This window comes from Vombatus ursinus, unplaced genomic scaffold (assembly GCF_900497805.2).
Source record: "Vombatus ursinus unplaced genomic scaffold, bare-nosed wombat genome assembly UNPS02014270.1, whole genome shotgun sequence".
In the NCBI taxonomy this organism is placed as follows: Eukaryota; Metazoa; Chordata; class Mammalia; order Diprotodontia; family Vombatidae; genus Vombatus; species Vombatus ursinus.
In genome coordinates, this window is record NW_020954048.1 from 123,039 (window position 1) to 150,856 (window position 27,818).

At 38.4% G+C, this 27,818-nt stretch overlaps 1 pseudogene; it reads right to left on the minus strand.

Annotated features, from left to right (window-relative positions):
• Positions 1 to 5,391: 5,391 nt before the first annotated feature.
• Positions 5,392 to 27,818, minus strand: part of LOC114042168 — a 35,080-nt pseudogene continuing 12,653 nt past the window's right edge.

Below are 27,818 nucleotides of genomic sequence, written 5' to 3' on the forward strand. Positions count from 1 at the left end.
CGTGACGTCACCCACCCTGTTCTGTTCTTTATTGTGTGCTCCCCAAAGTCTATAAGAAGGGAAGGATCTTTTTGTTCAAGGTCTTTGGCTAGAAACTGAGGAAGCTGTTGACCCACCTCAGGTTCATGCCCTGTCAATAAAATGTTATCTTCTCAGAGAAACTTGCCTCAGCTTTGTTTTTGTTTTTTTGTTTTTGTTTTTTTGGTAAAATTTCACTCATCACGCAGCATTACCGATGAAAAAAACCAGGTCAACACACAAACTTTGAAGTGCAAAGACAGTATTGAAGAGATTGTTTTATGGATGAGGAAATCTGCAGCAAACAGGGTTAAGTGACTTGCCCAGGGTCAAACAGCCAGTAAGTGTCTGAGGCCAAATCTGAACTCAGAAAGATGAGTCTTCCTGACCTCAGGCCTGGTACTCTACCATTGCACCATCCAGCTGTCCTTAAGGATAAATTGCTTACGTTCTAATATGGGAAGATGACAAACAAATCTCCTTTGAACTATGATCAGAGGTGGAAAGCATAAATGTCTAATTATGCTTAGGGTAGTTTTGAATGTCTCAATGTTCTTAAAGCATGGGAAGGGAAAGTTAGAAGAATACACTGGGCTGGGGACCAGGAAGGATTAGGAAAAATGATGTCACATAATGGAACTTTCTAAATAGAAGTCTCTACAACAGAAGAAGATCTGGTGGAAGAAGCTGTCTCTTCCAAACTAGTTAAAAGAGGAACTCCTGGGGGCAGCTAGGTGGCGCAATGGATAGAGCACTGGCCCTGAAGTCAGGAGGACCTGAGCTCAAATCCGGCCTCAGACCAGACACTTGACACTTACTAGCTGTGTGACCCTGGGCAAGTCACTTAACCCCAATTGCCTAAAAATAAAAATAGAAATAAATTTAAAAAAAGAACTCCAAGGGACAGATGATAGACTATGCTACCCCTCTCCTAAGAGAGATATAGGACAAAATACATACACACACACACACACACACACACACACACACACACACACACACACACGTATGTGCAGAGTGGGACACACACCCACACACCCACACGATGTTGGTCTATACCTAGGTTCTGCTAGATTGCTTGTCAGTTTTCCCACTATTTTGTAGTGATTAGTAAATCCAGTTCCAGAAGTTGAGGTCTTTGGATTTGTTCAACATAGGGTTATGAGACAGTCTGTGCTTTATGTAAGTATACCATTGCATAGACCTCTGTGTAAAGTGATTTTTTTATGTAAAGTGAATTTGTTGGAGGATGTGGCAAAGGGAAGGAGGAAGATAAGGAGACCGTGAGACCATGCAGGCAAGCGGCCTGCACAGAATTCAAGGACACATGGAGGCCTAGGACAGAGAAATGAGAGCGAGAGGAGGAACATGGGGGCTGTGGCTAGCCATGTGGGAATTTGGCTAGAACTGAGAACATGTGGCGGGAACACAGATGGGGGCACAGACACAGAGAGGGCCAGCGACACACAGAGGCCAAGGATAGACACATGGTACCTGAGCATGGATGGATGGAAGACAGACATGAGAACTAGACATGGGTTGGGTGGGGCAAAGGTCTCTTCTGGTGCTGGAGATCTCAAGCCAAGCCCCTGATCCTGGAGCTGCTGTACTGGTTTCTCTGCACATCTGTTCTGCTTTCACTTGAAGAGTTTTCTTTTTTTAGGTTTTTTTTGGGGGGGTGGGCTGGAAGGCTGGGGACCGAGCCCAGGAGCAGGAACAGAGAGAGAACACAGCACTGTAACTTGAGCATAGGTGGTTTTTTTTGAATGGAGATTTCTTTCAAAATTCTTTACATGGAGTTGAATTTGTGTAATGCAAATTTACATAAAGCAAGAACAGTCTGTGCTCATTTTCTTTTGTACATTACGCATGTAATCTGCACGCACTCTCTGTTTTGAAGCACTACAAGATAATTTTAGTGACTACCACTTTCTACTACAGTTTCAGATTTGATTATTGTAGAACTCCTTCTTGGAATACTGGAAGAGGCTTTGAAAACAAATGAACATACTTAAAAAAAAACAAACTTTCTTTTTGTCTTGTTAAATTATTTCCCAATTACATGTAAAATTTTTAACAATCATTTTTAAAAATTTTTGAGTTTCCAATTTACTCCCTTACTCCCAGTCATCACTCCTACTATGAAAAGCCAATCACTTTTATTTCAATTATACAAGGAGGTCATGCTAAGTACATTTCTATATTTGCTGTTGTTTAGTCATTTCAGTTGTGTACAACTCTTCATGACCTCTTTTGGGGTTTTCTTGGCAAAGATATTAATTTGCCATTTCCTTCTCCAGCTAATTTTACAGATGAGGAAACTGAGGCAAACAGGGTTAAAGAATTTGCCCAGGGTCAAACATCTAGTAAAGTGTCTGAGGCTGGATTTGAACTCAGAAAGATGAGTTTTCCTGACTCCAGGCCTGGCACTCAATCCACTGCGCCATTTAGCTGCCTGATTTCCATATTAGACATTTTGCAAAAGAAAATATAAACAATAAAAACAAAGGAAATAAAGTATTCTTCAACATGCATTTTACTCTCTGGACATGCACAGCATTTTTTTTTCTATGACAGGTCCTTTGGAATTGTTGTAGATCACTGCCTGTATCAGGGGAGCTAAGTCTTTCACAATTTCACAACAAAATCCAGCAAGAAGAGATACAAAAATAAATTACATTTAAAATAACTGTAGACAGTATGAATACTTGGGAATTTACCTGCCAAGAGAAACTTAGGGATTATATGAACACAATTACAAAACACTTTTCACACAAAGAAAGACATCAAAACAATTGGAGAATATCTATTTCTCATGGATAGGCTGAGTCAATATAATAAAAATAACAATGCTACCTAAGTTAATCTACCTATTCAATGCCATACCAATCAAACTACCAAAAAATTATAGAGCTAGAAAAACTAGTAAAAAAAAATTCATGTGGAAGAATAAAAGGTCCATAATATCAAGGGAACTAAGGAAAAGAAATGCAGGGGAAGGTGGTCTAGCCATTCCAGATCTTAAATTGTATTATAAAGCAGCAATCATCAAAACTGCTTGGTACTGGCTAAGAAATAGAGCAATGGATCAGTGAAATAGGTTAAGTATGCAAGATACGGTAGTCAATGACTATAGTAATCTATTATTTAATAAACCCAAAGACCCCAACTTTTGGGATAAGAACTCACTCTTTGACAAAAACTGCTGAGAAAACTGGAAAAGAGTATGGCAGAAACTAGGCATACATCCAAATCTCACACCATATATCAAAATAAAGTCAAAATGGGTTAATGATTTAGATATAAAGGCTGATGATGTAAGCAAGCTGGGAGAGCAAGGAATAGTTTACCTATCAGATTTATGGAGAACAGAAGAATTCATGACTAAACAGGAAATAGAGAAAATTATGAAATGCAAAATGGATAACTTTGATTACATTAAATTGAAAAGTTTTTCACAGGCAAAACCAATGCAACTAAGATTAGAAGGAAAGTAGAAAACTGGAAAAGAATTTTTGCAACCAGTGTCTCTGATAAGGGCCTCATTTCTAAAATATATAGAGAATTAAGTCAAATTTATAAGAATACAAGTCATTCCCCAATTGATAAATGGTCAAAGGATACGAACAGGAAGTTCTCAGATGAAGAAATTAAAATCATCTACAGTCATATGAAAAAATGCTCTACAGCACTATTAATTAGAGACATGCAAATCAAAACAACTCTGAGGTACCACATCATACCTATCAGATTGGCCAACATGACAAAACAGGAAGATGATAAATGTTGGAGAAGATGTGGGGAAATTGGAACACTAATGCATTGTTGGTGGAGTTGTGAAATGATCCAACCATTTTGGAGAGCAATTCTGAACTATGCCCAAAGGGCTATAAAAATGTGCATGCCCTTTGACCCAGAGATAGCACTTCTAGGGCTACATCCCAAAGAGATCATACGAATGGGAAAGGGACCCACATGTACAAAAATATTTGTAGCGGCTCTTTCTGTGGTGGCAAAGAATTGGAAATTGAGAGGACGCACATCCATTGGGGAATGGCTGAACAAGTTGTGCTATATGAATGTAATGGAATACTATTGTGCTATAGGAAATGATAAACAGGCAGACTTCAGAAAAACCTGGAAAGACTTGTATGGTCTGATGCTGAGTGAAGTGAGCAGAACCAGGAGAATGTTGTACACAGTAACAGTCATGTTGTGCAATAACTTATATTGATAAATTTAACCCTTCTCGGCAATACAAGGATCTAAGACATCTCCAAAGGCCTCATGATGAAAATGCTATCCACATCCAAAGACAGAACTACGGAGTTTGAATGCAGATCGAAGCGTATTATTTGCTATTTTTTTCTTCTGTTGTGTTTTGCTTCCTCTTTCTGGTGGTTCCTCCTATTAGTTCTAATTCTTACTTACAACATCACTAATGTGAAAATACGTTTAATAGGAATGTATATATATAGCCTGCATCAGATTGCACGCCATCTTGGAGAGGGAGGTGGAGAGGGAGGGGGAGAAAAATTTTAAACTCAAAAGCTTATGGAAGTGATTGTTGATAATTCAAAATAAATTAATTAATAAAAAACAAAACAAAACAAAAAAAGATAAGGGCAAAATGGATAAACTATTTAGCCATAAAGGGTGATATCATAAGTGAACTAGGGGAGCATGGAAAAATGTACCTGTTTGATCTATGGATAAGGGAAGAGTTTAGAACCAAACAAGAGACAGAGATTACAGGAAGTAAAACAGATAAATTTGATTACAAGAAATTAAGAGTATTATACAAACAAAACCAATGTAGCCACAATTTGAAGGAAAAAAGGAAACAGAAAAAAATTTTGCAACTAGTTTCTCTGATAAACACCTCATTTCTCATATAGGGAACTAAGTCAAACTTATAAAAATATGAATGTAATTTTGATAAGAACACAGATTTAGTTCTGGAAGGGAACACAGAGGCCAACCTCCTCATTTTAGAGATGAAGAAATTGAATCACAGAGAGGTTGTTCCTCAACCACAGTGAGACAGCTAGAGAACACCTGAAGCAGGATTTGAACCTCTCTTCCCAACCTTAACCCAGTGCCCTATCCATTACAATATACTGTTTTCATCTATACTGTTCTGAATATCAATGTGAATAAAAACAAAAGTGATTAAACTATCCAGACCTTTTAGCCCACTGACCCTGCTATGAAACTTATGATCCTAAGGGAAAAACAATAACTACCACTTACATAATGATCTAATGCTTGCAAAGCAGTTGACAAATATTGTCTCATTTGATCCTTTCATCAACTCTTGGAGGTAGGTGCTATTATTATCCCTTCTACAGATGGGAAAACTCAGACGGGAACAGGGTAAGTGACTTCCCCAGGGTCACACAGCTATAAGTATTAGAGACTATATTTGAACTCATATTTTGTGGATTCAGGGACAGTCTTCTGTCCGTTGTGCCACCAGGAGCTTAAAGAAATCATTACAAAAATAAATGTCCAATAAATATCAAAATATTTATACCAGGACTTTTTGTGCCTGCTAATACGAAAAAAAAAAAGTGACCATCAATCAACTGGGGAATGGCTGAAGAAGTTATGGCATAGGAATGTCATGGCATATTATAGAGGACTAACAAGAAATGTTGGGATTTCAGAGAAAAATTCAATTCATTTTTAGGGTTTTAAACACAGTATGAAAAAAGGAATATTTTTAGTCTGAATGATTTTCCACATTGATCATATTAGTGAGGTTTTTCCCTTAATATGGATTCTCTGATGTCTAGTAAAGGAAGAATATACATTAAAAGTTTTACCACATTCCAGACATTCATACGGTTTCTCTCCAGTGTGCATTCTATGATGATGAGTAAGAAGGCAGTGCTGTGTGAAAGCCTTTCCACATTGATGACATTCATAAGGTTTCTCTCCACTGTGGATTCTCTGATGTTTAAGAAGAGTTGAGCGCTGTGTGAAAGCCTTTCCACACTGATTACATTCATGAGGTTTTTCTCCAGTGTGGATTCTCTGATGTACAGCAAGACTGTTGCTATATCTGAAAATCTTTCCACATTGATTACATTCGTAAGGTTTCTCTCCACTGTGGATTCGCTGATGTAGATGAAGATGGGAGTTTCTGTTGAAAGCCTTTCCACACTGATTACATTCATAAGGTTTCTCTCCAGTGTGGATTCTCTGATGATGAGTAAGAGTGGAGCTGCATCTGAAAGCCTTGCCACATTGCTTGCATTCATAAGGTTTCTCTCCAGTGTGGATTCTCTGATGATGAGTAAGATGAGAGTGCCTTGTGAAAGCTTTTCCACATTGATTACATTCATAAGGTTTCTCCCCAGTGTGGATTCTCTGATGTAGAGTAAGACTGGACCTGAGTCTGAAAGCCTTTCCACATTGCTTGCATTCATAAGGTTTCTCTCCACTGTGGATTCTCTGATGATATGTAAGACTGGATCGATCTGTGAAAGCTGTTCCACATTGCTTGCATTCATAAGGTTTCTCTCCATTGTGGATTCTCTGATGATAAGTAAGACTGGATCGATCTGTGAAAGCTGTTCCACATTGATTACATTCATAAGGTTTCTCTCCACTGTGGATTCTCTGATGCTTAATAAGGGAAGAGTGAACACTAAAACTCTTGCCACATTCATGACATTCATGAGGTTTCTCTTCAGTGTGGATTGTGTGATGACCAGTAAGATGGGCCCTCCGTGAGAAAGCCTTTCCACATTGATTACATTCATAGGGTTTCTCTCCAGTGTGGATTCTTGTATGTACAGCAAGATTGGAGCTCTTTCTGAAAGTTTTTCCACATTGATTGCATTCATAAGGTTTCTCTCCACTGTGGATTCTCTGATGCTTAATAAGGGAAGAGTGAACACTAAAACCTTTACCACATTCATGACATTCATGAGGTTTCTCTTCAGTATGGATTGTATGATGACCATTAAGATGGGCCCTCCGCGTGAAAGCTTTTCCACACTGATTACATTCATAAGGTTTCTCTCCAGTGTGGATTCTCTTATGTACTGCAAGACTGTTGCTGTATCTGAACATCTTTCCACATTGATTACATTCATAAGGTTTCTCTCCACTGTGAATTCTCTGATGTTTATGAAGACTAGAGTTTCTATTGAAAGCTTTTCCACATTGATTACATTCATAAGGTTTCTCTCCAGTGTGGATCCTCTGATGTTTAGTGAGACTGGAGTTGTAGCTGTAAGTCTTTCCACATTTATTACATTCATAAGGTTTCTCTCCAGTGTGGACTCTCTGATGTTTTGCAAGACTGGAGTTGTATCTAAAAGTCTTTCCACATTGATTACATTCAAAAGATTTCTCTCCACTGTGAATTCTTTGATGTACAATAAGTGAAGACTGTACACTAAAAGATTTACCACACTCAGGACATTTATAAGGTTTCTCTCCAGTGTGAATTCTATGATGTACAATAAGGGAATAGTGATCCCTAAGAGCTTTACCACATTCATGACACTCATGAGGTTTCCCTTCAGTGTGTATTCTCTTGCCTTTAGCAACACTGGAACTCTTTCTCAAACTTTTTTCATGTTGATTGCAATCATAATGTCCCTCTCCAGTATGGATTCTCTCATGTGTAGCAAGACCAGCCCTGTATTCACTATGTTGAGGACAGTTGTCCCACGGGGTCATTTTCAGATTTGCACTCATCTCCTTCACATCTAGTCTGTTCTCTGTATCTGATGGAAACAAACACACACATATGCTATAAATATATCCTCTTCCTTCTGTTGACAGAAAGTAAACTGATTGACATCTAATTTCCCCAGTCAAAAAGATGTCTTTAAACTTAAATGAAAATACTATCAGATCGCACCAATAAGATGATTTAATTAACAAAGAGTTCCACATGCAAGCCCACTGGATCCTGGAAACAAACCTGAGACACAGACAGAATGAGATTCTCATTGTACTTTACAATTCAGTTCATGAGCTCTGAATGGCTGAGTGACCTAACCTAAATCTCAGCAGCTGAAACTAAACACAAACCCAGTGACTACACTCTGTCCACTGCACTAGACAGATGTTCTCCATCTTACTTTCAATGTTTTCTTCAAATGCATTTTGTTGATTACAATTTTATTTTGTTGTGTTCAGGTACTCTTTCTATGGTTCTATATGGACCAGTTTTGATGTTCTATCATATGGTCATTCTTTATAAATTTCATGCAAACCTGAGAAAAAGATTTACTCCTTTCAGTTGTAATAATTTTCAGAGTTACAGTCACCATTCCTTATAATCTATTCAGATCTATAGATATTATGCTATTTGTTGCAACGTACTAAATATTCACATTATTTCACTATTATATCTTTAAGTACACTGTGATTTCTCTGATGATCGTGCTTAAAATTATATTTTGTTGTTGTAGCTGAGACCCCATCATGATTGCCAATCCTGTTTTTTACATTCACCTGAGGCATATTAGATTCTGTTCTGGCCCATCACTTTTTTTAGGATAGCCAATATCTCTTTATTTTTAAATTTTTTGTCTTTGAGTGCCTCTGTTGCCTAAATAAAAAAAGAAAGACTAAAAATCTTTTAATAAACAAAATTTTAAAAATCTATACATCTCCCATGTTCAAAAATAGTATTTCTGAACAGCATGTTGCACCATTAGTCCTTCAATAATACTTCCCATTTAGGTAATCAAGAATCCCTTGGGAGTTGGTGATGATTGTCCAAGTGGTTTAAGCTCAAAATTCTTTAGACACTTTAAGCTCAATTTTCTTACAAATACATTTTTCCTCTGGGAGAACAAGTATGTGTATAACCATAGCATAAAAGACCTAGTTAAAAGAGATAAGCAGGGAAAATACATTTTGCTAAAATATACCATATAAAATGGCATAGCATCCAAATTTTAAAGGAAAAGTTAAATGAATTAGAATAGGAAATAAATAGTAAAACTATACATGGTGGGATTTCTGCCAGGAATGCAGGGATGGTTCATTATTAGGAAAACTATCAGTAGAATTGACTATATCAACAAAAAATAAACAAAAATCATATGCTTATCTCCACAGATACAGACAAAGCTTTTGACAAAATACAACACTCATTCCTATTAAAAATAGTAGAAAGCATAGGAATAAATGGAGTTTCCCTTAAAATGATATGAAGTATCTACCTAAAATCATCAGCAAGCCTTACCTGTAACAGGGATAAGCTAGAAGCCTTCCCAGTAAGATCAGAGGTGAAGCAAGGATATCCATTATCAACACTATTATTCAATATTGTACTAGAAATGCTAGCTATAGCAATAAGAGAAGAAAAAGAAACTAAAGGAATTAGAATACACAATGAGGAAACTATCACTCTGCAGATGATAGGATAATATACTTAGAAAATCCTAGAGAATCAACTAAAATACTACTTGAATTAACAACTTTAATAAAGTTGCAGGACATAAAATAAGCCCATATAAATCATCAGCATTTCTATATACTAACCGCAAAGTCCAGCAGGAAGAGATAGAAAGAGAAATTTCACTTAAAATAACTGCACACAATATAAAATACTTGGGAGTCTACTTGCTAACACAAACCTAGGAACTACATGAACACAATTACAAAACATTTTTCACTCAAATAAAGTCAGATTTAAATAAGTGGAGACATATCAATTTTCCATGGGTATGTCATGCCAATATAATAAAAATAACAATTCTGCCTAAATTGATTTACCTATTTAGTGCCATATTGATCAAATTACCAAAAAAAAATTATTTTATAGAGCTAGAACAAATAACAAAATTCATCTGGGAGAACAAAATATCAAGACTATTAAAGGAATCAATGAAGAAAGAATATGAAGGAAAGTAGATTACCAGTATCAGATCTCAAACTATAATACAAAGTGCTCATCATCAAAATGATCTGGTACTGGCTAAGAAACAGAGTGGTGGATTAGTAGAATAGATTAGGTACATAATGCACAGTAATAAATGACCATAGTAATCTAGTGTTTGATAAAATGCAAAGATCCAAGCTTTTAAGACAAGAAATCATTATTTGACCAAAACTGCTGGGAAAACCAGAAAGCAACTTTGGAGAAATTAGGTATAGACTAATTTAATTGAAGCATAATCTTCTTGCTTTTTTCTGCAGTGATTCCCAAAAATCATGATTAGACATACAATGCTTTTGGTGTTCACGTAGCGAATAAATACATCAGTCTCTGACAGTTTCTGACTAGGAACAACATATTCCTTCAGTTTCTCTACCTGTCAACAAATTGTCTCCCAACCCTGAGAAATGCTGAACATTTGTGTGTGGATCTGTTCCCAATAGAAGGTCATAGGCACGCACAGATCCTCATTTGCTGTGATTGCAATGGAGGTGTTCCTTCCTTCACCACGAACTTGTAATCACATCTCATCTGCGATGTAACCATCAGATCAAGATTTCATAAATGTTTTTGTTCCTGCAGGACAGACTTCAGCTGCTTGACCATGATCCATGATCATTAGGCATTCACATGACAAGCATTCTTGAAAAAATCGTAGATCATCACAAACATTCTACATAGACAGGAGACATTATGGTTTTGTTTTGTTTTTCACTGAAGTGTTAAGGCTATTTTCTGATTTAACCCTATCTCCGACTTATATTGCTATTCTCCGATGAGGTCAATATTCAAAGGAACTGGCTGGCTGCCTGGGTTAGTCCTTCAGTAATTTCTGTGAGAATGCAATATGTGCTCCAGGTAGAAAAAAGAAAGTAAAAGAGATCTTCCCTTAAAAAGATGGTTTTATATATATAAACATACTTTTTGAAAATAAGAAAATCAAAGCACTATATGCAATTGATCTTGAAGTACATTTATCAACTAATACACTATTTGTTAGTAGCCAATTATAAAAAATACATAAATCCATTACAAATCTTGTACATACTGACTAAAGATTAATTTTGTTGATGGGTTAGGGAACTAAGAATGAAAAATTAATTTCTATCCCTTACCAGAAGAGCTTGTAAAATTCTCCTCCCATTTTCCACCTCATACATATGTAATAGACCATTTCACTGTATTCTGGTTATAAATCAAAATATAGTTGGTTGTAGAGAAGACAGAGAGCTGGGCTTGAAGTCAAGAAGACATGAGTTCAAGTCTGGCCTCAGACACTTATTAGCTGTGTGACCCTGGGAAGCCATTTAATTTCTGTTTGTCTCCTTTTCCTCAACTGTAAAATGAAGTTCATAAGAGCACCTACCTCTCAGGGTTGTTAGAGAATCAAATTAATTACTTTAAAATGCTTAGCACAGTGCCTGGTGTGGATCCAGAGTTCCTCTATTTTGAAAATCATTCCATTTCATTCACAAGTATATGCCTGCACTCTCCTATTAGTTCTTGTAATGCAAGTAACCCCAAAAGGGCTATGCCATGGAATCTCGTGCAATCTATTCTTAGAAACAGCTGAGACCCCCAAATTCTGTTATACAAAAACCCCTAGCACTGGAACTGGGTAAAAGGGTTATTGCCCCAGATCATCCTCAAGTGCCCCAACAGGAGCCTTGACCAATCACTTTCCCCCCCCACCTCCCTATTCTGTTCCTTACTCCCTAAAAGCTATATAAACCTTGGGTACTCTTCATTTGGGGAGTCTTTGCCTCTTTGGGTCAGACTCCCTGCTAGCAAACTCAATAAACCTTAGTTTGTCCAAATCCTCTTTCTCAGCCAATCTATTGTTTCTGTTCCTGACATCAATACTGACACGTATTTGGTCATGTGTAAATGTCAGTCATTATCACGTATTTATTCATACTGATTCTTAGAGAAAGCCCAATATGAAATTTTCATAATTATTTTAAAATTCTGGATTTATAATTTTATATTTAGTTTTCAAAATTACAAGGAGAATAAAATGTTACATTTTATAATAGAGTCTAATGCATATAGTAATTTGGAACTTGGGGGGCAACATTAGTCACTACTGTAAGCTCTTAATGCAGACATTAAAACAATTTTTTCTGAGTATCACACTAAACGAGCAGTGAGGATCACAACACACTTTTTGTGTTGAAAAGGATTCTAAGAACAAAACATTTTGAGAGACCCTGCTCTGCTCTGGGGTCCTACTTGTTCATTGCATTGAACACTTTTCTAACAGCATAAATTATTTTCCTGGTTCTGCTCATTGTTCTCTGAGCTGGTTCAGAGAATTCTTCCGAGGTTTCTCTCAAACTGAGCCTTTCATCGTCTCTTCTGAAACAATGAGGTTCCATTATCTTCTTAGACCATCATGTCCTCAGTCATTTGCCAATATATGGGCATCACCGTAGTTTCTATTAATTTTTGGCAACAACAAAAAACAGCATCTATTATATTTTGTGCCAATGTGCCTTTTTTTTCTTTTTCTGATCACTTTAGTTTATAGGTCTACTTGTAGCTATTGTTTATTTAAAGGCCATATAAACGAGTGACTTTTGGGGCATAATTCCAAACCGCTTTAGAGAATGACATCCCTCCATTTTTAAAGCTGTGTCAATCTTTGTAACAAGGGTGTTTCTTAAATACATGTTGTTGGGTTCTCCTTTTTTTCCCTCTTTAAAAAATTATTTTAAACTTCAATACTAAAACGTAAATACAAAATAAGAAAAGAAAAAGAAACATTATAAACTTAAATGTTAAAACTTAAATACAAAACAAGAAAAGAAAAAAAAGCATTGCCATGTGCACTGAATATAAGAGAGGATTCAAACATACAGCAATAAATTTCCATTTCAAGAAAGCCTATGTGATAAATACTACATATTATGTTCAGAGTTGTCCATATTTTCTTTGTTTCCTTGTAAATTTTCTTTTGTTCTCTGCTGTGTACTTTTTACTTTGCTCTTGTCTCCTCATTTTTCCATCCCTCCCCCAAGAAGGCTACAATTAAGCATGGATACATACACATACACACACACACACACACACACACACACACGCATGCACATACACACAAAGATATATATATGTGTGTGTGTGTATAATACACATACACATATACACATACATATGCTTAGACATCTATAATCATACTCATACGTAGACATATACATTCATATGCATCTATGTAAGACCATATTATACTTATTTGTCCTCTGTTTCTCTGAGGGTGGATAACCTCTTCCTTCATAAGTCTGAGTCTTTCCATATTTTTCTAACTCCACCAACTTGTCATTTCCTAAACCACAGCAATATTCCAAACTAGTTATTTTAAATATTCTAAAACAATCTGATTAATATGACTGACACATAGTGTATTTTCCCTAATTTTTTCTTATGATTAAATCTATTTTAGCTTTAACTGTGTCTGAGATCATGATTACTACTCCTGGTTTTTTTTCCCTAATAAATTCTACTCCTGGTATTTATTTTTGTATTTGTGTACATCTCTTATTTTCTATCCCTCTTGAGTCCTCTATTTTACTTCTACCTTTTACCTTGCCCTCCTATTACCTAACCTATCCCCCCCAAGGTTCCCTCCCTTATCCTTCTATTTCCATTAATCTAAACACCCTTTTATTACCCTCCCCTTATCCAATTCCCTCACACTCCTCTCTAAAAATCCCTCTCTTATACTCTCTCTGCTCCCAATCCCTTTAGACTTTTATTTTTTTCTGAATTTAAGACTTTTATACCCTTCTAGATATATATGTATTGTTCCCTCTTAAACCCATTCCTGATGAAAGTAGGGTTCCAGAACTGCCAGCACTCCTCCCCCATCTGTGTCACTTCTTTCTCTCATACCTCATTTGTGTAAGATAATTACTCTTTTTACCTTTTCCTAAAGTTTTACTTTTTAGAATGACATCATCCTCAGGTCTACCCTGATCTTTCTTACAAACTACCTAATTACTAATAACAATCTTAAACATATGTTTTACATCTCCTCATATAAAAAATAAAGAATCTGTCCTTATTAAGTCCTTGTACTTACTCTTTGATACATACCTTATATTTCTCTTGGATCTTATATGTCAAATCTTCTATTAAGTTCATGTTTTTATTTTTTAACAAAATCCTGAAAGTGTGACAATTCATTAAATGTCCATTTTTTTTTCGATTCAGGATTATGCTTAACTTTGCAAGGTATGATACTCTTGGCTGCAACCCCAGTTCTTTTGCTCTTCGATATAGTGTTCCAAGACCTGCAGTCTTTTAGGGCTGCTGCTGCTAGGTCTTGTGTGATTCTAATTGTGGCACTGCCATATTTAAATTGTATTTTTTTTCCTGTTGCTTATATTTTATTCTTGAGAATGGGGGTTTCAAAATTTGACAATGATATTCCTGTAGGTTTTCCTTGTAGAAACTCTTTCAGGTGGTGAGCAGTGGATTTTTTTCTATTTCTGCTTTCCTCTCTTGTTCTAATGCTTCAGGACAATTTTCTTTAATTATTTCTCGTATTATTGTATCAAGATTTTTTTTTTGATTGTAGATTTCAGGTGTTCTGGTGTTTTCTCTTTTTGATCTGTTCTCTAGATCATTTGTTTTTCTTATAAGAAGTTTCACATTTTCTTCTATTTTTTCATTCTTTTTTTTTTGTTTGTTTTATTATTTCTTGATGTCTCATAACTTCACTGGCTTGCCCTTGCCCAATTTCTAGTTTTCAAGGAGTCATTTTCTTCCTTAAGATTCTGGATCTCCTTTTCTAATTGGTTGACTTTCTTTTTATAATCTTGTTTTTCTTGGATCCTTATTTTTCTTTTTAATTTTTCCTCAATCTCTCTCATCTGATTTTTAAAATCTTCTAAAATTCTTCTAAGAATTATTTTGGGGCAGGTGACCATTTCACATTAATCTTTGGGGTAGGAGAGGCTTTTTTTTTTGCTTCAGTATCTTCCTCCAAAGATGAACTCTGGCTTTCTCTATTCCCATAGTAACTCTGTATGGCTAGATTCTTTCTCCTTTGCTTGGTTTTTTGTTTTGTTTTTTTTTTTTTTTTGGTAGCAGGTTATGTTTTTGTAATTATCTCTAGCCCTGGGGTATAGGGGATGGTGCCTCTTGAATCCTCCTTCAGTTCTCCCCTCTACCTTGGAACCGAAACCAAGAACTCCACCCTCCTGTAAGTGCCCACAGCCAGCTGTATTCCCACCCCACTGCTTCTACACTCACCAGGCATGTGCTGGTTCCTTCCTGCCCAGGATGGAGTCTGGGCAGCATAGCTGGGTCTGGCATTCCTTATCAGCAGAGGTTCCCTCAATCTTCCCCACTTTCCTGCACTGTCCAGGAGGTGAAAATTCCTGTGGCTGGGGCTGAGGCCACCTCCCAACACAGCACCTCCAGGATTGCCCCTTGTTGTTTCAAGGGAACTAGCCTGAAAGTATTTGTACTTCACAGGGATGAAACCTTGGTCCAGGAATTTTTCTTCAGATCTTCTGCAATTGTCTCAGGAGGACCACTGCTTTGCCCCGACTCTTGTTCATTTTTACTGTTTTATGTTCAACCTGGGACACTATTTTATCTTGTTTGTGGGGAAAATCTGGAGAGTTTGGAATTTTCTGATGAACTCTATTGTTTTCCCAGAATCCTCCCCTGGGTTCTCCTTCCTAATGCATTGTGCTATCATCCTCAGTTTTTATGAGGGAATTTATTCCATTTTAATTTATTTATGATGATAAATTATCTTTTCTCCATCACATCCTCTTATCATCTTTCCTCTTTGTCCCTGTCTCCATATTTAGAAGGAAAAAAAGTAGGTGGGGGAAGGGAAAGGGATCAACACTAGCCATCTATAATTGAAATGGCATGATCCCCACCACTCACTACACATTTTATCCTTCTATCCCAGTCCCAGATGACTGCATATAACCCTACCTTAAGAGTTGCTTATCTTTTTAATCTCTCCTAGACGAAGAATCCTCTGGAGCAGAAACTTATTTTCCACCACCAGTCAGTTAGGTGGCCCAATGGATAGAGCAATGTGTCAGGAGTCAAGCAGACTTGAGTTCAAATGTAGCCTCAGACACTTACTAGCTCTACGACACTGGGAAAATCACAGTATTTCTCTGCTTCAGTTTAACTGGAAAATGAGGGTAATAATAACACCGTCTCCCAGGGTTGTTGTAAGGATCAAATGAGATAATATTTGAAAACTCTTGGCACACAGTAGGCACCATATAATTGTTACTTATTACTGTTGTCATTAGGATTTGATTCTTTTCACCCTGACAATTCTCTCCCTCATAAACCACCATTCTCTTATCTCCTTGTATTCATCTATGTGCCTATGAACTTAAGGCATTTCCAGACCAAAACACTCTCCTTTGCCTGGATCAGCTAAGAGTAAGTTCTACGATCCATTGCTTCTTCTCAAACTGTCTCCATGTCTACATACTGGATTTTTAACTGCTTGATAGCAGGACGTATCTTTTGCCTCTCTTTGTACCTTCCTTTCGCCACCTCCAGTCGTCCTGATCGATATCTGGCCACTGGACCCAGATGGCTCAGGAAAAGAAAGTGAGGCTGGTGACCTTGCACAGCCCTCCTCAGTTAAATCCAATTCACTTTCAAGTCATGACATCAGCTTCCTGATGTAATTTTGAGAAAGAAGGACAAACAACAACTCCATCCTAAGAGTAGCAATCACCTACATGAATCTGGCCAATGATTCTCCAAGAACAGGCCAAAGACTGGGCCACAGGAACCAGAAAAAGGATGAAGGTTGATGACTTATGCCTGAATTACTTCCCAGTAAGGCAATGGCCTTCACTCTTATTCATGTACTGATAAACGGAGAGAGAAAAAAACCATGAAACTAGGTTGTCTGGGTCAACTACAATTTTACGTTACATACCCTCAGCTGGGCCTTCACCATGGCAAGGCAATCCTTGGATAGCTCACCAACTGACTTCCTATTCCACTCACCACCGAGCTTTTCCAGATCTTTTCATGCCTCTTCAATGATCAGGCATGTTTAAGAAGTGAGTCAAGCGATGGCCCCTTTAATAAAAAAAAAAAAACCAAACTGGGAGGGGAAGATCCTCAGTGTTGCTGGCCAAAAGAGAAACAATTACTATTTATGTTCACTCTGAGCCATCAGGGCCCAAAAAAATAACCATTAAGTGGTACTTGGGCAGGGACCTATTGTTGGCCAATCAATGACAGTCAGAGTGAATTGGATTTAAGGCTTGGCCTTTGAGAAAGAAATGTAGCCAGTAAACCCCAAGATAACTAGGCAGGCTTCAGACGTCAAAATTTACCTTCCTTTGGGCAGAACACTGTCAGGTAAGGGCATGATACCCCATGTAGGGAGGGGAGGAGAGAGGAGGGGAGAGGAAGAGAAGAGGAGCTGAGATGCCCAGCTGGAACTAGCCAGCTGGATTCCCATTGGGGCAGCTTGGACTACTCACATGTTGTTGTTTGTCCTTCATTCTCAAAGAGGACCGTGACATCAGGAAGATGATGCCATGACTTGCAAATGAACTGGATTTAAGTGAATAGGCAGGGCCCTCTCTCTCCTTTCACTGTTGGGGGGCCCAATGACCCCATATCTGAGGTTCACAAGCCAGTTTACAACTGGCTGGTTGGGCTCACTCCCTCAAGTGTCTCCCATTCAATCCTCCAACCAGCTGCCAAATTCATCTTCCTGTGCTCTCTCCTGATCACGCTACTCCCTACGCTAAAAATCCCTGTGGTTCCCTACCATCAAGGTCAAAGATAAAGTCCTCTGTTGGGCTGTTGGAGCCCTTCATCATCGCCCCTTTTCTACCTTCCTAGTCATCTTTCACTTTACTCCCCCTCCTGAAAGTCCACCCCCTCATTAACTGTTTACCAATAAGGTTTAATTTTTCACCTGTCAGGGACACCCTCTTTTCCAGTTATTTAAGTATTCAGTGAGTTCCATGGTTTTGCCTCTGGTTACTGAGAGAGATCACCATCAATTTATTGATTATTTAATTAATTTAATTAATCTAGTTACTAAATTGATTATTAATTACCCAGAAACTCTGGGCTTTTCATTTATCTCACCCCAAAATTTCCAACAAAGACTTATAACAGGGTCATTGATTCATCAATACAAGGGTACTGGAAGGACATGGAGTCCAAACCCTTCATTCTACAGATGAGGAAACTGAGGCTTAGAGGTTCAGTGACTTGCCCAAGATCTCACTGCTAGAAAGTGTCTGAAAAACAATTCCAAGACAGGTCTTCCTCTCCCCAAGTCTAGTACTCCCTTTATTGAAACATGAAGAAGCCTCCTGGGATAACTGCCCACATACACCAGCTTTCACCTCACTCACCCGGACAGCAGTTCCTCAGGCCTCCTTGCTCAAAATGGGAGATCAAATCTTCTCTGGGAACTGGAAGTCCTAGGCATGGGGAATAAATTAGGCATGAGGATGGAGAGAAACTTGTAATTTAATCCTCATTAGGGAAAGGGGGATACAAGCAAAGAAAAGCAGGGGGTCCAAGGACTACTCAAAGATGATTTTCAGAGTGTTTACTGGTGGGAGGCAGAGGGGAAGGAAGATCATGCAACCAATTTGGAATCAGAAAATTCCAACTTTGTCTCCTTCACAGGAGGAGGCTACATTCCATAGCCTCTATTTTTTTAAATTAGAGGCCACTGGTAGTGCAGAGGAGAATGGACTGGGCCTCGAGTCAGGAAGACCTGAATTCAGATCTGGCCTCAGACACTTAGTGGCTGTGTGCCCATGGGGTAAGTCGCTTAATCACTGTTTGCTTCAGCATCTACAACTATAAAGTGAGTATAATAAAAGCACCAAAACCAAAAGGCTGCGGTGAGGATCTAGTGAGATAACATGCCTGAAGAAAGCCCTTAGCACAGCACCTGGCTCACAGCAGATGGATATTCATACGAATTCCCTGCATCTCTACTTGAATTGGGGAATGTATGAAGGAAGAGCAAGGACACACGTGGTATCCAAGGGCTCTAGGACTAACACCGGGGGCAATGGCCTACAAATTTATCCAATAACAACCGCTAAAAAAAACCTCCAAAGACAAAAAGTTTCCCACAGAGGAAGGGCAGCCTTGGGAGGAAGGGGGTTCCCTTCCTTGCCCACATGCAAGCAAAAGGGCAGGAACAGTCATTAGAGACTCTGCAGACAAAATTCACATCCACCTAGAGGTTAGACTTGGTAACACCTGAGATTCATCCCCAGCCTCCGATGCAGGACCATAGGCTCGGTCCTTGACCTGAAGCTGCCTAGAAGCAGAAGGAGGCAGCTTCAGGGGCCACGGAGGAAACTCCCAGCTCCCTACCCCACAACACAAAGACCTCTCCTAGCAAAACCAGGCAACAGGAGGACCTGGAGGTCAGCACTTTGGCCTTTCTAAGAACTGATAAATGCCTGAAACTCTACACACTAGGGAGGGAACGAGGACATTCCTTTGATGGCAAATTCAGAGTTCCCAGAGGAAGTGGTCCTTACCCAGGGAGAGGAAGGTCTGAGCATTCTCCAGCATGACAATCTTGTACAGCTCTTTCTGGGCACGGTCCAACAGACCCCACTCCTCCAGGCTGAAGTCCACAGCCACATCCTTGTATGTCACCAACTCCTAAAACATCAACACCCACAGGACTTGGAGTAGAAACACATTTCAGAATTGATACCATCCAATGCTCATCAATTTACAGAAGCAAACTGAAGTATAGAAAAGGGATTTGCCCAAAGGTCACACCTCTTATGAGAGTCAAAGCCAACACTTGGAACCATAATCATGAAAAGCCCAATGGAATATTGAGAAAAGCATTATATTTTCAGTTGGAATAAAGCTAAAAATGTCTTACTGTGAATTATTATTTTCTGTGAAATCAGAGAAGTTAAGAAATTATGTGTTCTAACACAGAGATATGAGGCACTCTGGAGGAGAAAGACAGAAGATGGTACAAAATCTCTTCATGATAAACACTGGCGTAAATGCTATGTTAAGAAAACTCTCCGAAGAATCTGTGAGAAGCTGTCGAGTATGACGTATCTTAGGGATAAAATGCTTCCTGTGGTCAATGAATAGAGAATAAAGAAAAAGGAGCAATAGTGTTTTTTTTTTCTAAAAGACTGAAATAAATTATCTAGATGGAAACATGAAGAGTTTTCCTAAGTGATATTAATCAGAATCTGGACTAAATTGAATGATATGAGACTGTTTCCATCTAAGTGAAGGAGATATCTATGGCTATAATGAGAGGTTGAGGTAGCTCTGGGTATTGTGAGTCATATGATTGATTTTATTTCTTAATGGCACATATTAATGAATTTTGATAGCCATATAGAAATGACTAACTATGATGGAAAAAGGAGGATTCTTTCACTTATTTAAAATGTAATATTTTATTACCTGGCATTGAAGCTAATTTATGAGATAGAAATTGCCAGTTTCTTTTTTTTTTATTTTTTAAATTAATTCATTTATTTTTTCATTTTCAACAATCACTTCCATAAGCTTTTGAGTTTTAAATTTTCTTCCCCTCCCTCCCCACCTCCCTCCCCAAGATGGTATGCAATCTGATATAGGCTCTACATATACATTCCTATTAAACATATTTTCACATTAGTCATGTTGTAAAGAAGAATTAGAACCAATATGAGGAACCACAAGAAAGAGGAAACAAAACAGAAGAATAAAAAAAAGAGCAAATAGTATGCTTCAATCTGCATTCAAACTCCATAGTTCTTTCTCTGGATATGGACAGCATTTTCTATCATGAGACTTTTGGAGATGTCTTAGGTCCTTACATTGCTGAGAAGAGATAAGTCTATCAAAGTTATTCATCGTACAAGGTAGCTTTTACTGTGTACCACATTCTCCTGGTTCTGCTCACTTCACTCAGCATCAATATATACAAGTCTTTCTAGGTTTTTCTGAAGTCCACTTATCATTTCTTATAGTACAATAATATTCCATTATATTCATATACCACAACTTGTTCAGCCATTCCCCAGTTGATGGGAATCCCCTCAATTTCCAATTCTTTGCCACCACAGAAACAGCTGCTATATTTTCATACAATGGGTCCTTTTCCCATTTTTATGACGTCTTTGGGATACAAGTGCTATTGCTGGGTCAAAGGGTATGCACATTTTTATAGCCCTTTGGCCACAGTTCCAAATTACTCTCCAAAATGGATGGATCATTTCACAACTCCACCAGCAACGCATTAATGTTCCAATTTTCCCACATCTTCTCCAACATTGATCATTTTCCTGTTTTGTTATATTAGCCAATCTGATAGGTATGATGTGGTACCTCAGAGTCGTTTTGATTTGCATTTCTCAAATCAATAGTGATTTAGAGCATTTTATCATATAACTATAGATAGCCTTAATTTCTTCATCTGAAAACTGCTTGTTTATATCCTTTGATCATTTATCAATTGGGAAATAACTTGTATTCTTATCAATTTGACTTAGTTCTCTATATATTTTAGAAATGAGGCCCTTATCAGAGACACTGGTTGTAAAAGTTCTTTCCCAGTGAAACTGCCAGTTTGTTTAGGAGATAAATGATCTAAACATCCCCAGAACTCTGGACCTTCAGAAAACAAAAGGCAAGAGAATGAGAGGCAGATAGAAGAATCACATATAGGAGAGACCAGATCTGAACATACTTTGATATATGGCAGGGGTCACCTATTTTTCCCACTTGTTATGTGCAGAACACATCTGGCCAATGCACTGGGTATCAGATGCTCTTCCATTTCAATCATAGTAATAGTCACTTTATCAGAGATCCTATTGTTTTTTAGAGCACTTTGTCCATCATGTGCATAAAACTACCTGCTTTTTTAAAAAATCATTTTGATTTACATTCTATTTGTAAACAATATTTCATCTTTAACTTTATTTCTATTAACTTCTGAAAAACATTCCTAATTTAATGAAGACCCTATGGCTGTTAAGATTCTGGGGAACAGTGAGGTTTCTATTAAGTCAACTAGGGGAGACATAGTTGGCTTGATTGGGACATTACTCTCTCTCAGAGACAACAAATAAACAGTTTATAATGATGGGATTCCTAGGTGAGTCTTTTAAAAGCCAAATGGAGAAAACTCTTGGCCTTCTGCAGAGTCTATACTGGAACCCTAACAACCTACCCACTGACATCAGGCTATTGCAAATTTGGAGAATACAGGCATCCACCATCCACCCCAACCCAAATATAATCAACCTCAAGAAGTTAGACAAGAGAATGAAACCCCTAGGTGCTCTAATTAAAATGCTAATTGGTATGCAGGGTCAAATTCCACAGGGGCTGAGGTGAACTCAGTAGTTCTTAGATTAAATCCCCTCAATCCAAAGGCTAAGGAGTTCATTCCAGCCTTTGTCTACCAATTTAACCAAGGAAGAGGTGGCATTTTGTTAAGTGCTGCCCCTGAGATTATCATGATTATGTTTACTGCCATAAGAAAGGGATAGGGAATGTTTTTATTGTGATGAGAGGGACCACCTTGTCAGGCACTGTATTAAGAGGAAGTGGGATTTAAAACAAAAGTAAAACTAGCCTCAGATTAGGACTTTATGAGCTTACTGGAGGCCCCCACCATCCCTGGAAGGCTAGATCATCTTCTCAGATGGTAACTGTTGGGTTTTCTTTATTTGAACATCCTGACAGTCTGTCTCATAGCAAAGAATTTTTTAAAGTAGGATTAAGTGAACCTCTCTCTTTTTCAAAAGAAGACTGAAATGTATAGAAAATATCATTAAGTGGTGCAAAAAAGGAAGGTGATTTCACTGGCTACAGTAAGGGGAATGAGGCCAAGCTTGTCAGGAATGAAGTTAAACTTATCTGGGCTAACTTCACTTCCTCTTTCACAGTCTAACAGTGAAATTTGTAACAGTTACAGTCTATCTCAATGAAATGAAGGACTTTTGTAAGTAAGGAGGGTCCTAAGAAATGGTCAAAAGATAAGAGGAATTAAGAGTGGTTAAAAAATCAGCATGTAAAATAGACAGTATGAAAGAAAGTTTAAGCAAGTTGAAAAAGGGAATGAGTGGAGGCTTTGAAGGTAAAGGATTGTGATTTCATTCAGATAATATTAAAGAAATGATAATAGCACCAATCTCCCAGGGGCTTAGAGAGTCATACAAATGTAGTAATTGGTGTTTGGCTCTTCCAATAAAACTGAGTTGTGATTTGGCATATTACTTCTGTTCATCAACACCCATTCTCCATGGAAACTACTTAGGGTATTGCATCTATTGCTGACATCCTTGCCTGAGTAAATGAAGAACACTGATATTTTTCTATTCTCACTCGTTATAAATTGTTCACTGAATCCCTCACTGATTACATCTAAAGTCCAACCCATTCTTGTTTCTGCTACTCCTTATACTGCTACATGTCATGCAGCAACAAACTGATGTGCAGCTTTCATTAAACATTCCCATTCAGTCCTCAGGGCAGAGCTTGCTGCCTTCACTTTTCCCAGAAGGATGTGGCTATGTGCTTCATCTTTACCACTGATGAGCTTCCTTTTTTCAACAACCAAGGCCAGATATTTCTAGGGTTGGTGACTGCAGAAAGTAAGCTACTCCCCTCCAAAGCTTCTGTCACCAATGTTTATATCAAGGAGCTGCTTTGGCATTCCTGGGTTACCCCTGACAATCCACTTGGAGCTGTCCAGTATAGTGTTTATCTTCTTAATCTACAGGCTCCATCTTTCTCTGGCCATCACCCTTCTGAAGTCCTTCTCACACCACACTATAGGTTCTCTCTCCCTTCTTTCATCTGCTGAAGCACATTAAGGGGCAAATTACATTACTGTTTCTAAATTGTGTGAATTTTAATTTTTGATGACCTTTCTCCTATAAAAGCAAAGCCGTTTTTTTATATCACGGTTGGGAGGAGTTTTTTTTAATAGCAACACAAACCAAGTCTTTGAACTTTTCAATCCACTTGTGAAGACCCATTCTAAGTACTGCTGCTAATCCCAACTTTAATTTTGTTATCTATTGTTCATTGGGACTAGGTAAGTAATACTATCCAATGATTTTGCTATTTAAGGTAAAAATCTCTTGGGACTGTAATATTGTCTTAAGTCTGATTTCAGGTATTAATGTCTAAACTACTATAAAGCCAATATTCTCTGATAAAGAAATACCAGTGCTGCTCAAATGGAGTACAGTCTAATGACTGCCAGAGGTGGATGATTGTGCTTCAGAGAGTTGAGAAGTATGCGAAGGCAAAGGTAGGATCTTCTTGACTCCATTGATATATTTTCCTTCTGAACAGGAACTTTCCCACCTGATTATCTCTAAATCTGATCTTGACACTGCATGAATATTAGAGTGGCTGTCATATACAATTCTTGTCTGGAATAAAAAAAAAACTATTTCCCTCCTTTTTCCTCTCAAAGCAAACTTCTATAATCAAAGCACGTGAACAGTGAAAGAAATCTATCAAAGGTTAAATCCCTTGCCCAATATCATACATCTAGGTAAGCTAATGTTCTAGATATAATAGGGACATCATTAAAAACTACAGACTGATAAACAAAATGTTCTAATTAATTGATATATACAATTGGCTTCTAAATGTTACTAATAGAATACATATATGTCTTGAAGTTACATTGTATTAAATTGTATCAAGTCTTTGGCTGGCACCCAGAACTCAGCTCTTTTCTGATCAGAGACTGGAGAGATATGAGAGCACTCTTCCCAAGTGTAGATTCCCAACCTGCCCACTTCTGATGACCCTCTATAAGACTGCTAATCTATTGTGTGCATGACCAAGTGGCCCTGTGATGATCTAGCACCCTTGCAGAACTTGAGAGAGCCCTGTTATCAGCTCTAAGACTGGGACTAAGCCTTTTTACTTTGTCCATGAACAAAGTAGAGTGGCATCTGGTGGAACCAGGCTTCTGTTCTTTCCATTTGCCCAACTACTCTGGGAGTCTGCAAATGACCAGATTGAGACCTATGACCAAGAAAAGATTTTTCCAGAGACCTGGAATGCCTGCAACTCAAGATGCAATGTGCTAATTGTGCAGACAATGGAACTGCATTACAAAGACCTAAATTTGATGTCATTTAACATCAGTGGTCATTATTTTATGACTTTTCACAATGGGGCGGGGCATATGGGGTGTTCAGGGAAGATTAGCACCTCTGTGTGAGGGTTTGAAAAGCCCTTAGGGCTGCTCATCCACCTTTTGTGTCTACCCTCACTTAACTTCACCTGTGGTTCCAAGACGCTGTAGCATGTGTCATGGCCACACCCCAGTAAACCATCTTGGCAAACAGGTTAACCCAGACCAAGGGTAACTGATAGACCTCAAACCCCTTGGGGAATTAGGGGAATGTTGACCCCAAGCACATAAAGACTTCCCTCAGTAGAATGAGCAGAAAAGAATAATTTATTCCAATAGGCATGAAGGCAACTGAAGCAGGAGCTGTGGTGCACTTAGAGCTTGGTCAGATATTGAAGACACCAAGGCCATCCACTGGATCCTGGGCCGTCATCAGTCATCTTGACTTGTGTCTTGTCACTGGACTTGCATGACTCTGGAAGAGTGAGGTTGATGACTTTGTGCACTTAAACTCAATTCATGTACAAATGATGTCACTGGTCCTCTTTGAAAATGAAGGACGAGGGGCAGCTAGGTGGTGCAGTGGATAGAGCTCCAGCCTTAGAGTCAGGAAGACCTGAGTTCAAATCCAACCTCAGACACTTGACCATTACTAGTTGTGTGATGCTAGGCAAGTCACTTGATCCCCAACTGGCTCACCAAAAAAAAAAAAAAAAGAAGGACAAACAGCAACTTTTCACAATGTTTATGTTTGCTGAATTTTCTTGGCCATCTTGATAGCATGTATATCTTTCCTTTCCTTCCACACCCAGGCACTGCTCTCTCTGTTGTTGTTGTCCTTCATTCTTGAAGAGGACCAAAATGACCTCACTATGCTAGAGTCAAGTTACAGTGTCTCCCACTGTGGCTGATCAGACCAACAGGAGCTCAGAATGCTCTACCAGAGGTCAAGTAGTCCATGTGAATACGTGGGGTGGATTCTCTAAATCTGCTCATCCTGTACGTCCTTTGGGCTGTTTCAATTCTACTTTGCTCACAGAGCACAGTACCTTCTCTGATGAAGGCACGCCATGCTGGGTGGTCCTGTTCTAGTGTCTCCCATGTCACATATTCAATTCCAAAGTTCTTAAGAGAGACCTTAAGAGTGTCCTTGTATTGCTTTTTCTGACCACCCCACGTGTGAGTTCTCCATAAAACAATCTTTTTGGTGTACCTTTGGTATTTGAACAATGTGGCCAGCCCATAGGAGTTATGCTTTCTGAGTAGAGTTTGAATGCTTGGCAGTTTAGTTTGAGAAAGGACCTCAGCGTCTGGCACCTTATCTTGCCAGGTAATCTTCAGAATATTCCTGAGACAATTCAAATGAAAGCGATTCAGTTTCCTGGCAGGCGCTGGTATACTGTCCAGGTTTCAAAGGCATACAACAATGAGGTCAGCACAATGGCTCCATAGACCTTCAGTTTGGTAGTCAGTCTAATATCTCTTCTCTCCCACATTTTCCTTTGAAGCCTCTCACTTATCCATAGGATTCCAAACTTTTCCATTTCTGTAACCGATGGTTCCATATATGGATGGTGTGGTGATAGCTGATGGAGCAACTGTGGTTTTTTTTGGGTGGTGATTGTTAGGCCAAAATTAGCACAAGCAGTAGAGAATCGATCCATACTTTGTTGCATCTCAGCTTCAGAGGTTGCATTGAGTGCACAATCATCTGCAATCAAAAAATCACGGCACCAACACGCCCTACAATTTGATCTTGGCTTGTAGACTTTTCAAGTTGGAGAATTTACCATCAGTGTAGTAGCTGAACTTGATGCCATGTTCATCCTCATTGAAGGAGTTAAACAACACAGCTGAAAACATCATGCTACAAAGCATGGGACCAAGCACATAGCCTTGTTTCACATCATTGGTGACTGAAAGCATGAGAGCATTGTCCATCATCTAGAACCCAGGCAAGAATGTCATTGTGAAACTGATGTTATAAGGTTGATGAACTTCATCAGGCAACCAAATTTTGACATAATTTTCCATAAGACCTCATGACTGACAGTATCAAAGGCCTTGGTCAGATCTACAAACATTGCATGCAGACTTCTGTTCTTCTCCTGGCATTTCTCCTGAACTTACTGGGCAGCAAATACCATATGGACAGTTCCTCACATTTTTTTTTCTTCCTTTTTTTATTAATAAATTTATTTATTTTTAGTTTTCAACATGTACTTCGGTATGATTTTGAGTTCCAAATTTTCACCCCATCTTGCCCCTCCCCCCTCCCCAAGATGGCATGCATTCTAAATACCCCTTCCCCTAGTCTGCCTTCCCTTCTATCTCACCCCTCCTTCTCTTATCCCCTCCCCTTCTATTTTCCTGTAGGGAAGGATAGATTTCTGTACCCCATTTCCTGTATTTCTTATTTCCCAGTTGCATGTGAAAACATTTTTTAAACATGTGTTTTTAAAACTTTGGGTTCCAAATTTTCTCCCTTCCTCCCTCCCCACCCACCCTCATTGAAAAGGTAAGCAACTCAATATTGGTTATACATGTGCAGTTATGCAAAACACTTCCATAGTAGACATGCTGTGAAAAACTAACTCTATTTCCCTTAATCCTATCCTGCCCCCCCATTTATTCTATTCTTTCTTTTGACCCTGTCCCTCCTCAGAAGTATTTGCTTCTGATTACCCCCTTTCCCAATCTGCCCTCCTCTCTATCATCCCCCTACTCTTTTGTCCCCTTCCCCCCCCC